This window comes from Aedes albopictus, chromosome 3, assembly GCF_035046485.1.
Source record: "Aedes albopictus strain Foshan chromosome 3, AalbF5, whole genome shotgun sequence".
Lineage (NCBI taxonomy): Eukaryota > Metazoa > Arthropoda > Insecta > Diptera > Culicidae > Aedes > Aedes albopictus.
In genome coordinates, this window is record NC_085138.1 from 343,007,868 (window position 1) to 343,019,227 (window position 11,360).

The window sequence follows — 11,360 nt, forward strand, 5'->3', positions numbered from 1 at the left end:
CACTAAAAGAAGCTTTATTCTAATTTGGTTCACCATGTCCTCCTAAAATGCATGGTGATGCAGGACATCATGCTTCACTAAAAAAAGCTTTATTCTAATTTGGTTCACCATGTCCTCCTAAAATGCATGGTGATGCAAGACATCATGCTTCACTAAAAGAAGCTTTATTCTAATTTGGTTCACCATGTCCTCCTAAAATGCATGGTGATGCAGGACATCATGCTTCACTAAAAAAAGCTTTATTCTAATTTGGTTCACCATGTCCTCCTAAAATGCATGGTGATGCAAGACATCATGCTTCACTAAAAGAAGCTTTATTCTAATTGGGTTCACCATGTCCTCCTAAAATGCATGGTGATGCAGGACATCATGCTTCACTCGAAGAAGCTTTTTTCTAATTTGGCTCACCACGTCCTCCTAAAATGCATGGTGATGCAGGACATCATGCTGCACTCGAAGAAGCTTTATTCTAATTTGGTTCACCACGTCCTCCTAAAATGCATGGTGATGCAGGACATCATGCTGCACTCGAAGAAGCTTTATTCTAATTTGGTTCACTCGAAGAAGCTTTATTCTAATTTGGTTCACCACGTCCTCCTAAAATGCATGGTGATGCAAGACATCATGCTGCACTCGAAGAAGCTTTATTCTAATTTGGTTCACCGCGTCCTCCTGAAATGCATGGTGATGCAGGACATCATGCTTCACTAAAAAAAGCTTTATTCTAATTTGGTTCACCATGTCCTCCTAAAATGCATGGTGATGCAAGACATCATGCTTCACTAAAAGAAGCTTTATTCTAATTTGGTTCACCATGTCCTCCTAAAATGCATGGTGATGCAGGACATCATGCTTCACTAAAAAAAGCTTTATTCTAATTTGGTTCACCATGTCCTCCTAAAATGCATGGTGATGCAAGACATCATGCTTCACTAAAAGAAGCTTTATTCTAATTTGGTTCACCATGTCCTCCTAAAATGCATGGTGATGCAGGACATCATGCTTCACTAAAAAAAGCTTTATTCTAATTTGGTTCACCATGTCCTCCTAAAATGCATGGTGATGCAGGACATCATGCTTCACTAAAAAAAGCTGGTTCACTCGAAGAAGCTTTATTCTAATTTGGTTCACCACGTCCTCCTAAAATGCATGGTGATGCAAGACATCATGCTGCACTCGAAGAAGCTTTATTCCAATTTGGTTCACCACGTGTGTGTATATACAATTCAACTCCCACTGTCCGGCAGTGGTATTATGGAAGAAAGATGTCTGCAGTTTTCTGTGTGATTTTTACTGAAATTCACACTAAAAACTGAAATCATCTTTAGCCCGGGAGTTGAAAGGTGATAGCTCTGTTGGGATCCAGTGACCCGTTTCAGAATGTCTGGTTACTCACGTCCATTCCGAGGTCACTTTCACTTTCAACAAGCCCCGCATGTGTGCATTATCGTTATCAAATGGATAATGATATTGCAAACACACTTCCTGTTTCAAAGGTAATCTTCGAAACTGGCACGTATTTAGTTAAATTTGTAGTAGTAATGATCAGAACAATCTCACCAAAAACCATCCAAGGTAGCGCTGCCATCTCCATGAAACCGTCATCTGTCAGGCTTGCTCCTCGCCTCATCGCGCTCACAGTCCGTCATCAATTGTAGAACAAACGTCGCTTTATCACTCATATAATTATGGATATGAGACTGCACTGGTACCAACAGGGTTTCGTGTCATATCATCCAAAGACGTAAAAAACACTCGGAAAACCAGGAGCCATAGTTTCACCACAAACGTTACAATCTAAAAACTACTGGATGCTAAAACGCGGATTCGACGACAAATTCCGACACTTGATACGAATTTTGGTTCCATTTGCAAGACTGCAACGCGGAACTGAGTTTGGACATCTCCTGAATTTGAACACACATCTTCTTGAAATCAATTATTCACAATTTCCACCCGCGGAAGTACCATCCGGATGGCGTAGCACCGACTAAACCGTCGACGGAATCGCGAAAAAAAAAATCTTCCGACCGCGAAAGAAACGTGACGAGCAGATCAAAACACGTCTGCACGCGGCAACGCCAACTGCGTTTTTTTTTCTTCCAATTTGGTTCACCACGTCCTCCTAAAATGCATGGTGATGCAAGACATCATGCTTCACTAAAAGAAACTTTATTCTAATTTGGTTCACTCGAAGAAGCTTTATTCTAATTTGGTTCACCACGTCCTCCTAAAATGCATGGTGATGCAGGACATCATGCTTCACTCGAAGAAGCTTTATTCTAATTTGGTTCACTCGAAGAAGCTTTATTCTAATTTGGTTCACCACGTCCTCCTAAAATGCATGGTGATGCAAGACATCATGCTTCACTAAAAGAAACTTTATTCTAATTTGGTTCACTCGAAGAAGCTTTATTCTAATTTGGTTCACCACGTCCTCCTAAAATGCATGGTGATGCAAGACATCATGCTTCACTAAAAAAAGCTTTATTCTAATTTGGTTCACTCGAAGAAGCTTTATTCTAATTTGGTTCACCACGTCCTCCTAAAATGCATGGTGATGCAAGACATCATGCTGCACTCGAAGAAGCTTTATTCCAATTTGGTTCACCACGTCCTCCTAAAATGCATGGTGATGCAAGACATCATGCTTCACTAAAAGAAACTTTATTCTAATTTGGTTCACTCGAAGAAGCTTTATTCTAATTTGGTTCACCACGTCCTCCTAAAATGCATGGTGATGCAGGACATCATGCTTCACTCGAAGAAGCTTTATTCTAATTTGGTTCACTCGAAGAAGCTTTATTCTAATTTGGTTCACCACGTCCTCCTAAAATGCATGGTGATGCAGGACATCATGCTTCACTCGAAGAAGCTTTATTCTAATTTGGTTCACTCGAAGAAGCTTTATTCTAATTTGGTTCACCACGTCCTCCTAAAATGCATGGTGATGCAAGACATCATGCTGCACTCGAAGAAGCTTTATTCCAATTTGGTTCACCACGTCCTCCTAAAATGCATGGTGATGCAAGACATCATGCTTCACTAAAAGAAACTTTATTCTAATTTGGTTCACTCGAAGAAGCTTTATTCTAATTTGGTTCACCACGTCCTCCTAAAATGCATGGTGATGCAAGACATCATGCTTCACTAAAAGAAACTTTATTCTAATTTGGTTCACTCGAAGGTTTATTCTAATTTGGTTCACCACGTCCTCCTAAAATGCATGGTGATGCAGGACATCATGCTGCACTCGAAGAAGCTTTATTCCAATTTGGTTCACCACGTCCTCCTAAAATGCATGGTGATGCAAGACATTATGCTGCACTCGAAGAAGCTTAATTCTAATTTGGTTCACCACGTCCTCCTAAAATGCATGGTGATGCAAGACATCTGCTTCACTAAAAGAAACTTTATTCTAATTTGGTTCACCACGTCCTCCTAAAATGCATGGTGATGCAAGACATCATGCTTCACTAAAAGAAACTTTATTCTAATTTGGTTCACCACGTCCTCCTAAAATGCATGGTGATGCAGGACATCATGCTTCACTTAAAAAAGCTTTATTCTAATTTGGTTCACTCGAAGGTTTATTCTAATTTGGTTCACCACGTCCTCCTAAAATGCATGGTGATGCAGGACATCATGCTGCACTCGAAGAAGCTTTATTCCAATTTGGTTCACCACGTCCTCCTAAAATGCATGGTGATGCAGGACATCATGCTTCACTCGAAGAAGCTTTATTTTAATTTGGTTCACCACGTCCTCCTAAAATGCATGGTGATGCAAGACATTATGCTGCACTCGAAGAAGCTTAATTCTAATTTGGTTCACCACGTCCTCCTAAAATGCATGGTGATGCAAGACATCTGCTTCACTAAAAGAAACTTTATTCTAATTTGGTTCACCACGTCCTCCTAAAATTCATGGTGATGCAAGACATCATGCTTCACTAAAAAAACTTTATTCTAATTTGGTTCACCACATCCTCCTAAAATGCATGGTGATGCAAGACATCATGCTGCAGCTATGGAAAAAAATCCTGGAGGAATTCGTCGATGCATTCTTGCAGAAGTATCTGTAAAAATTTCTGAAGCAATCGTGGGAGAAATTCTAGAAACATTTCTTGGAACAAACCCTTAAACGATCACTATCGAAACCCTGCAAGATGCTCATGGAAGAATTCATGAATAAAAAACTCCTGGAGAAGTTCCTTGAAGTATTTCTCAAATAATCCCTGGAGAAGTTCTTCCAAAATTAGTATGACGTTTGTTTGAATTGAATACAAGTGAAATACGTGTAGCAGTAGCACACAACACCACACTATAGCAGCATATGGTTCAACAAAGTCTACCTTTTCCCTACTGGAACTTGTTTCGGCATACCTATCTGAGAAATTTGGCATGCTGTTTTTGTATTCCATGAATAAACATTACAAAATTTAGCCATTCAACCAAGCTTGTTATTTGTTAAAATTCTATTGCAAGATTAAAGTGGTTCTTTTGGAGAAATACTTGGGGAAATTTCCTATGGTTCTCGAGTAAAAAAGGTTTGATAAGTGTGGATAAAAGCCTTAATTATTGGAATAGTTATTTTTTTAGATATTTTTTCTGGAACTTTTAATTATTAATAATATTTGAGATGCCTCGAATCAAAAAAAAAATCTGGTAGCCAGGGGGCATGCTCTGGATACGCCCATGCATGATCAGGACTGAAATAGATGGTAATGTCGTTTAGCACAATCGGTTTACATAATGGCCATTTCGTTTCCTTGGTAAGGGAAGTAGACTGCCCCCACTCGCATAACAGTCCCATTTTTAAAAAGTAGGAATTGAGAAAACGGCATTGAAATCGCCAAAATTTGAAAAATATTTCGATCATCTAAAAACTTTCGCAGAATTGCTACATAATAAAAAAATATTACAATCAATACAAAGTTGTTCAGTTTTGTATTACAAGACACAACAATCCAGAATGGGACTGTTACGCGGGTATGGGACGCTCATGACTTGGTATTTTTTTTCATACATTGACATAAAAATTCGTAATTTTTATTATGGTTTTCGGAGGTACAGTAGACGTTAGATAAGTGCAACATGTTTACGTTTCACTTACCGAATGAAATTCGATAACTGCAACAACTGACAGACGTCGCATAACTGTCAGTTGCTGCAGAATGCAACCAATGTGCATACGAAAAACATCGCATTGCAACAAAAGTGCATGCGAAATACATCGCATCGCTGTTGACATTTCATTTTGACGGATAGCGGTGCGATAACTGCAAAATTGTTGCACTTAGCGGACTTGCAGTTAAAAAGCATTGCAGTTAAAGCGTTTGCACCGAGCGAACGTCTACTGTACATCGAAAATGACGTTAACTCAAATGTGGAGAAAAGTCAAATGGGACTGTTATGCGAGTGGAGGCAGTAGAGTACCTAACAACATTTATATCGAGATCGAGAACATTTGATCGCAAAATAATAACATGTCTAATATAGAGACTGAAACTCTAATTCAAAAACTGCAGTTTGCTTCTAAAACTACTTTACACTTAGCATCACTCACTTCTTATCGATGCATATTTCTCAACTCATCGAAATCCTGCCGGTAGACCAGGATCGGTTCTTTGGGCGCCTCGAACCATTGCGCCGACGAGTAAATCTGGCTGGTTTTGCTCCAGGCCCACGGGATCCTACTGCTAAAAACCTTCCTAAAATCCAGCTGCTTCTCGATTCACTTCGAGCCGGTCAGTACACTCCGCACGAAGATCGGCCCTCGGGGAATATAGAACTGCGAAGTTTCCACCCCATCGAACGGCTCCAAGTCGCTTCCGAGCCCTTTGGTGCCGACGATGAACTCGTGCATCAAGACATTGCTGAAGAAGCCATCTAGTTTCATCGTCGGAAGTTAAGTCTTGCGCCGGGCCGGGACCGGCCGAACAGCGGAAGCATTTTGATGGATCAGCAGTCGATTATGGCTGTGGCGAATTTGTTGCAGTGGACATTCCGTTTGTCGAGTGGTAGACAGCGAGACTCCAGACATTCCAGGAGCATAGCATCGATGATGTTTAACACGTGGGCGATTTTCTGCTTCTTATCCTGGAAGCGAAAACACGAAAATTTTATGGGAAAAGAATGGAAAATTCTTCTAGACAGACAATCGGAGCAATAATAAGGAAGGTAGATATTTTAATTTGCCCTGCTATGGTAGCTTACCTCAGCGGAACTTTCCTCCAATTTCCCCGTATAAAACCATCCGCGGCGATAAAATCACTTGGATGTTCTTAATTTGCGTTCAACCGGATGTGTCCCGATCGTAGTAGAACACATTGCCGTTGCTCAGAAACGCTGTCCGAATGCGTTTACCTTGATCACTTATGCAACGGTCGTTCCAAACATTTCTACGCTGTCCTGACGCATATATCGCGAAGGCGAATCCATCCATCGGGGAGACTCGTTTTTGTTACAATTTTTAGTGACACTACAGGGTCCATGAACCGATCATTCGATCCGTATTTGCGATTGACGAAAGCAATTTTCTTCAATCGTTGTCGTTGAAGCCCTTTAGTCACTTACTGGATCTGTCGGTGGGCCAAGTCCTCGTTGGAATTACGTTTGAAATTGAAAAAAATGTGTCCTCTTCATCGTCTTCAGGCCATCAGGTGGAAAATGTAATAATCGCTGTTGGTCAGAATCATGTACGCCAGATCAAATGCCTGAAAATAAAAATTATTTTAAACGATTGAAATTTTTCCCGAAAAGAAATTATCACCTTCATAATAGCGTTTTCTCCTGCTCGGATTACTGCCACCGTCAGCAGCACCACAAATACAGCTGTTTCGAGAGACCTCCTAGGGGTTGTTATTCACGAAGAACCCTCCGTTGCACATGATCAGATGCGCTCCTAGCCGGTTCGGTCTGTGCGCCATCACGTAATTCACGAATGCCGGATCAAAAATGTCCTCATCGTCGTTTACCCCGTTTCGTAGAAGGGATGGAAACTCTCCGGAGGTTCTATTTTTTCGCTATTCCGGGATTCTACCTTGACCGGTTTGATAAATTACAAATTTTTGTAGCAAAAAGCAGAACGAGCAGAACCAGCAGAACACTTTTAATGTTTATAAACAAGCAAGTCGCTTGACAGTTAGCTCAGTGACAGTACGTTGACAGTTCGCTCATTTCGCCCGTTCAAGGGGTTCACCAAAGTGCGATTACAATAAAACAAGAGGGGCTTGCCAAAGGAGGTGCGACCGAAAAAAACGATTACTGCTCCGTCTGTATCTTCGTTTGTGGTTGTAGTAAGTTAGTTGTAGTAAGTTAGTTCTTTTGAAATCTCGCGTTACATTTGAAAAGGGCCTATCCCTTAAATCTAAACAAATCGATTTTGATACCATTCCATAGTACCATTCCCCAACAGTAACCTACTGTGCAAAGATCACCCACCTAATCGTTAACCACAGAGAAACAGATGTCACATTCTGCTCGCTTCCCATCGATCAACTTTTTAACGGTGATTCAAATATTCGGTAGTAGGTCGATTGGCCAACCGCGGCGCTTGCATCGTTTTTGCTCCTGTTTGACGTTTGCTCACTACCGCCACCTAGTGATGGCCCGGCCAAACGCAGTACATTTAGCATTGGGTGATTGCGTTTTCGTGACAATGTTTTTTTTTAATGGAATTTGTTCGAAGTGTAATGTCTGTTTCTCTGTGCGTTAACCTTATTCAAAACGGCCTATCCCTGTTTTTTCCCAATCATTCATAAGCTCGTGCTTCAAATAGGCCAGTAACGGTATTTTTTTTTAAATTGGTAGGCCTTCTCGTTTAAAGGAACAACCGAAAATTTTGAACCTTGATTCGATATCAATAACGGACTCATTCGGGGGCCGAATCACGCTAAGAAAATTTCAGAAAGACTCACAATAAAGCCGACACCGGGTGAAACATTTCAAATTAGTTTAACATGTTTATCTGTTTTTTTTTCATACTTTTTTCCGAGGGGCGGATCACTTCCAAAACAACTGAATCGAAAATACGTTTTGATGAAAATGCGTTACAAAATGCTCCAATGCGTTGAAAAATGCATTTGAAAATGTAATGCGTTGAAAAATGCGCCAAAATATCCAATGCGTTGAAAAATGCACAGGAATGCATGACAAATTTTTGGAGTTTTAATACATAATTTGTTGAAAAATACGCCAATGCGTAGAAAAATGCGTGTTATTTATCAATGCGTATAAAAATGCGAGCATTCCACCAATGCGCATAAAAATGCGTGTTTTCTATCAATGCGTAGAAAAATGCGTGTTTTCTATCAATGCGTAGAAAAATGCAAGTTTTTTTTGTCAATGCGTATAAAAATACGAACAATTTTATCAATGCGTTGAAAAGTACATGCTGTAAAATGTTGACAGGTGTTGTTCAATTTTAGAAATGCGTACCTTAATACGCTAATGCGTAACAAAATGCGCCAATGCGTATGTCAATACGCAAGGCTGAATCGAAAATGCGCTAGTGATTCGCCCCTTGCTTTTTTCATACTTTTTTGATAAATCAGGCCGAACATTTCAAATAGTCCTAACTGACATTTTTCAACAATTTGAGTTATTAGTGTATTCTAGTAGAATTACATGTAATCCAAGGGGTTGGTCATTCAGCACACTTCATTTGTGCCGTGATTTTTGAGCGTGTGCCAATATGTGCCTAAACTGTGCCGGTTATTTTTCAGTGTGTGCCGAAGTGTGCCGACCGTGCCGGAGGTGTGCCGAATGTGCCCAGTGGAATATTTTCTTAGAATGTATTTGCGCTAATTATAATCCTGTCTATTTTTGGCGAATGTTATTGGTCTAGTCGGTGTTTACCGACAAAATTCCACCCAGAACACTTGTCTAGAATCTGTATGAAGGGATTTTTTGCAATCGTGAGTATAATGACAGTTTGATTCCATACCGCAAAGTTGGATTTCTATGTTGTGCCCATGTGTGCCGGATTGTGCCGGCATGTGTGCCGAGATGTGCCGGCATGTGTGCCGGGCACAATGACCAACCCCTTGATGTAATCTAACGGAATAAATTGCAAAAAAATATAATTATATTTTTTGCTATAAAATTATAGGTAAAATCATATCGACCAATCTGCATTTTCTATAATATCGCCCAACTCTGTTGGTTTGGACGTTTTGCAGCTTGACAGTCCAATCTGACAAAATGTCAAAACAATCAGAAAACGCAGATTGGACGTTTGGTAAAACAGGGAAAATAAGTTGATTTTTCAGTATTTTTGTAAGTTTTAAAATAAAACCGAGTTAATGCAGGTTTCTTTGACCAATCCGACATTGTGCTGTTTTGTTTGGGTAAGAATTTGAGTAGTTTTGCAAGATCCAGTTGAGTAGAATGTAATTTATTTCCAGTTTACATGACATCCGGGGAACAGATTGTTCAACAACGAACAACCATCGGGGGATCTCAATCTGTGATGAATGCGGATAGGGATATGTCCAAGATATATCAACGGTATCGCAGGATGCACTACGCCACAGGCAAGCTATGTCACGATTCCGGTGCTTATTCCGATGTGGAACGCAGACAAACGGCACCAATGCAACCACTGAGCAGCAATCGGTCGAAGTTTCAATGTGGACGAAAACCCGTCGTTAACGCTAGTGACCAGTGATTACAATACAACGTTTTTACAAAGACAAAAGTTGAATCGACTCTGCGATCAATGCAAGATTCCAGTATTTATCATGAAATCTTATCAGCAGCAATTAAAGAATATTCACTAGAATGAATGGTGTAAGTAGTTTTGATGCATTGATCATAGTCCTTGTCTTAATCAAGGCAAATTGAATATGTTTGCGCTTGTCGATGTGGGCTTTGGGATCTTATTACCTGGTAAAGCAAATACATACATAAGGTATAAGATGGATCTGGGATCGAAAAATCGTAACGAATAGGAAGGAATATGGTGGAATATGTGCATCCCATCAGCCGCCGGATGTGAACCTCATCAGTACCTACTGTAAGTGGTACTGTAAGAGCCTCTCATGCTATGTTCAGACTACGCCGTTGTATCATGATATAAGCGGTTTTCGTGATACAAGGCCAATATCATGTTTCTGGAACGTGATATTGCCATACATTTTTGACACCTCCAATATCACCTTCCCGAACGTGATATTCTGAATATCACGATACAACTGCTCGAATTTGCTGCTCGAATGACGATTTTCTGGCAACCCTGTCGGATTTGACAGCAATGTCAAACCAGAAAGTTTGTTTTTATTTATAATCTTTTTTCATTTTTCGCGTCCACAACGGCTACTACCGCAAGAAAAACCGGGATCAGAAACCAAGTTGTGGGATAATCTTTCGTAATATCGGAGAAAGTCGGTGCGGATGTGCAGTTCCGGATAGTGTTTCGGTTGGGGTAGGAACATCGCCACAAAAAAGGAACCGTTGTGTTAATTTCGGGAAGCGGCAATAGCGGAATCCAGGAATCGGCAGCATTTACCGCGACACTGAACGAGGCAAAAGTTCCAATACCGCCACCAGCAATTACCATAACTTGTGGAGGTATTTTTACTGGCACATGCAACGAAGGTGTATTCTTCCTCCAGGGTAAATGAAATTCGCCGTGGACATTCACCTGACACCGGTTACCTCTGCCATACAAAGCGCCAGCAACCACATTTGGAAATTCTATCTAAACAATCATCGGGTAAGTTGTGCGATCTTCCCGTAAATCAACCGACGATAAACCCGGATCTTGGTTTCTCCCACAGCATTTCGGTCGATGCATGATGCACGGATGTCGATATGGAGGTTCAATAAGGTCAATCATCGAGTGGTGGAGAAACTGAAACTGCCGCCTAATGCGATGGTGACGCCCAACAGCAAAATCAGCACATTGATACGGAGCTGGACCAAATGATGCTAGAGCTCTACCCAAAATTGATCTACCTACTGATCCAGACTGATCTTAGCCAAGATTATCGCCTGCTTATTTTTAATTTTAAGTGAAATGGTTCAAGGATGATTTGATCTGAACGGATATTTCAAGATATATTGATGTTGTGAACGAAGTACGGTAAATAATTTATTGAATTATAGCCATTTGTCTTGGTATTATACTGTTGACAATTGATATCTCCAGAAATTCCAATTTTTAATCCGAATGTCCTTCAGTTATTTTCAAAAATTTCTTAAGTTTGTACAAAGATTTATTCGGTGATTTCTCCAAGGATTCTTCTAGTAATTACTACAAATTTACCCAAGCTACCCACAATTTTCAAGTGTTTCTCTTTTTGTTTTTGATTTAATTTAGAACTTTCTCTGAAGGACTTCCCTCTGCACATTCCT

At 40.3% G+C, this 11,360-nt stretch overlaps 2 long non-coding RNA genes across 2 annotated transcripts; one reads left to right on the plus strand and one right to left on the minus strand.

Moving 5' to 3' along the window:
* Positions 1–4,940: 4,940 nt before the first annotated feature.
* On the minus strand, positions 4,941–7,256 carry LOC115266096 (uncharacterized). Its single transcript, XR_009999206.1, has 3 exons — positions 6,775–7,256; positions 6,219–6,718; positions 4,941–6,101 (listed from the first exon to the last, which is right to left on the minus strand). It is a non-coding gene; the product is annotated as an uncharacterized LOC115266096 (long non-coding RNA).
* A 3,016-nt stretch (positions 7,257–10,272) lies between these two features.
* On the plus strand, positions 10,273–11,145 carry LOC109429980 (uncharacterized). The gene is made up of 2 exons (XR_002134850.3): positions 10,273–10,719; positions 10,784–11,145. It is a non-coding gene; the product is annotated as an uncharacterized LOC109429980 (long non-coding RNA).
* The last annotated feature ends 215 nt before the right edge of the window (positions 11,146–11,360 follow it).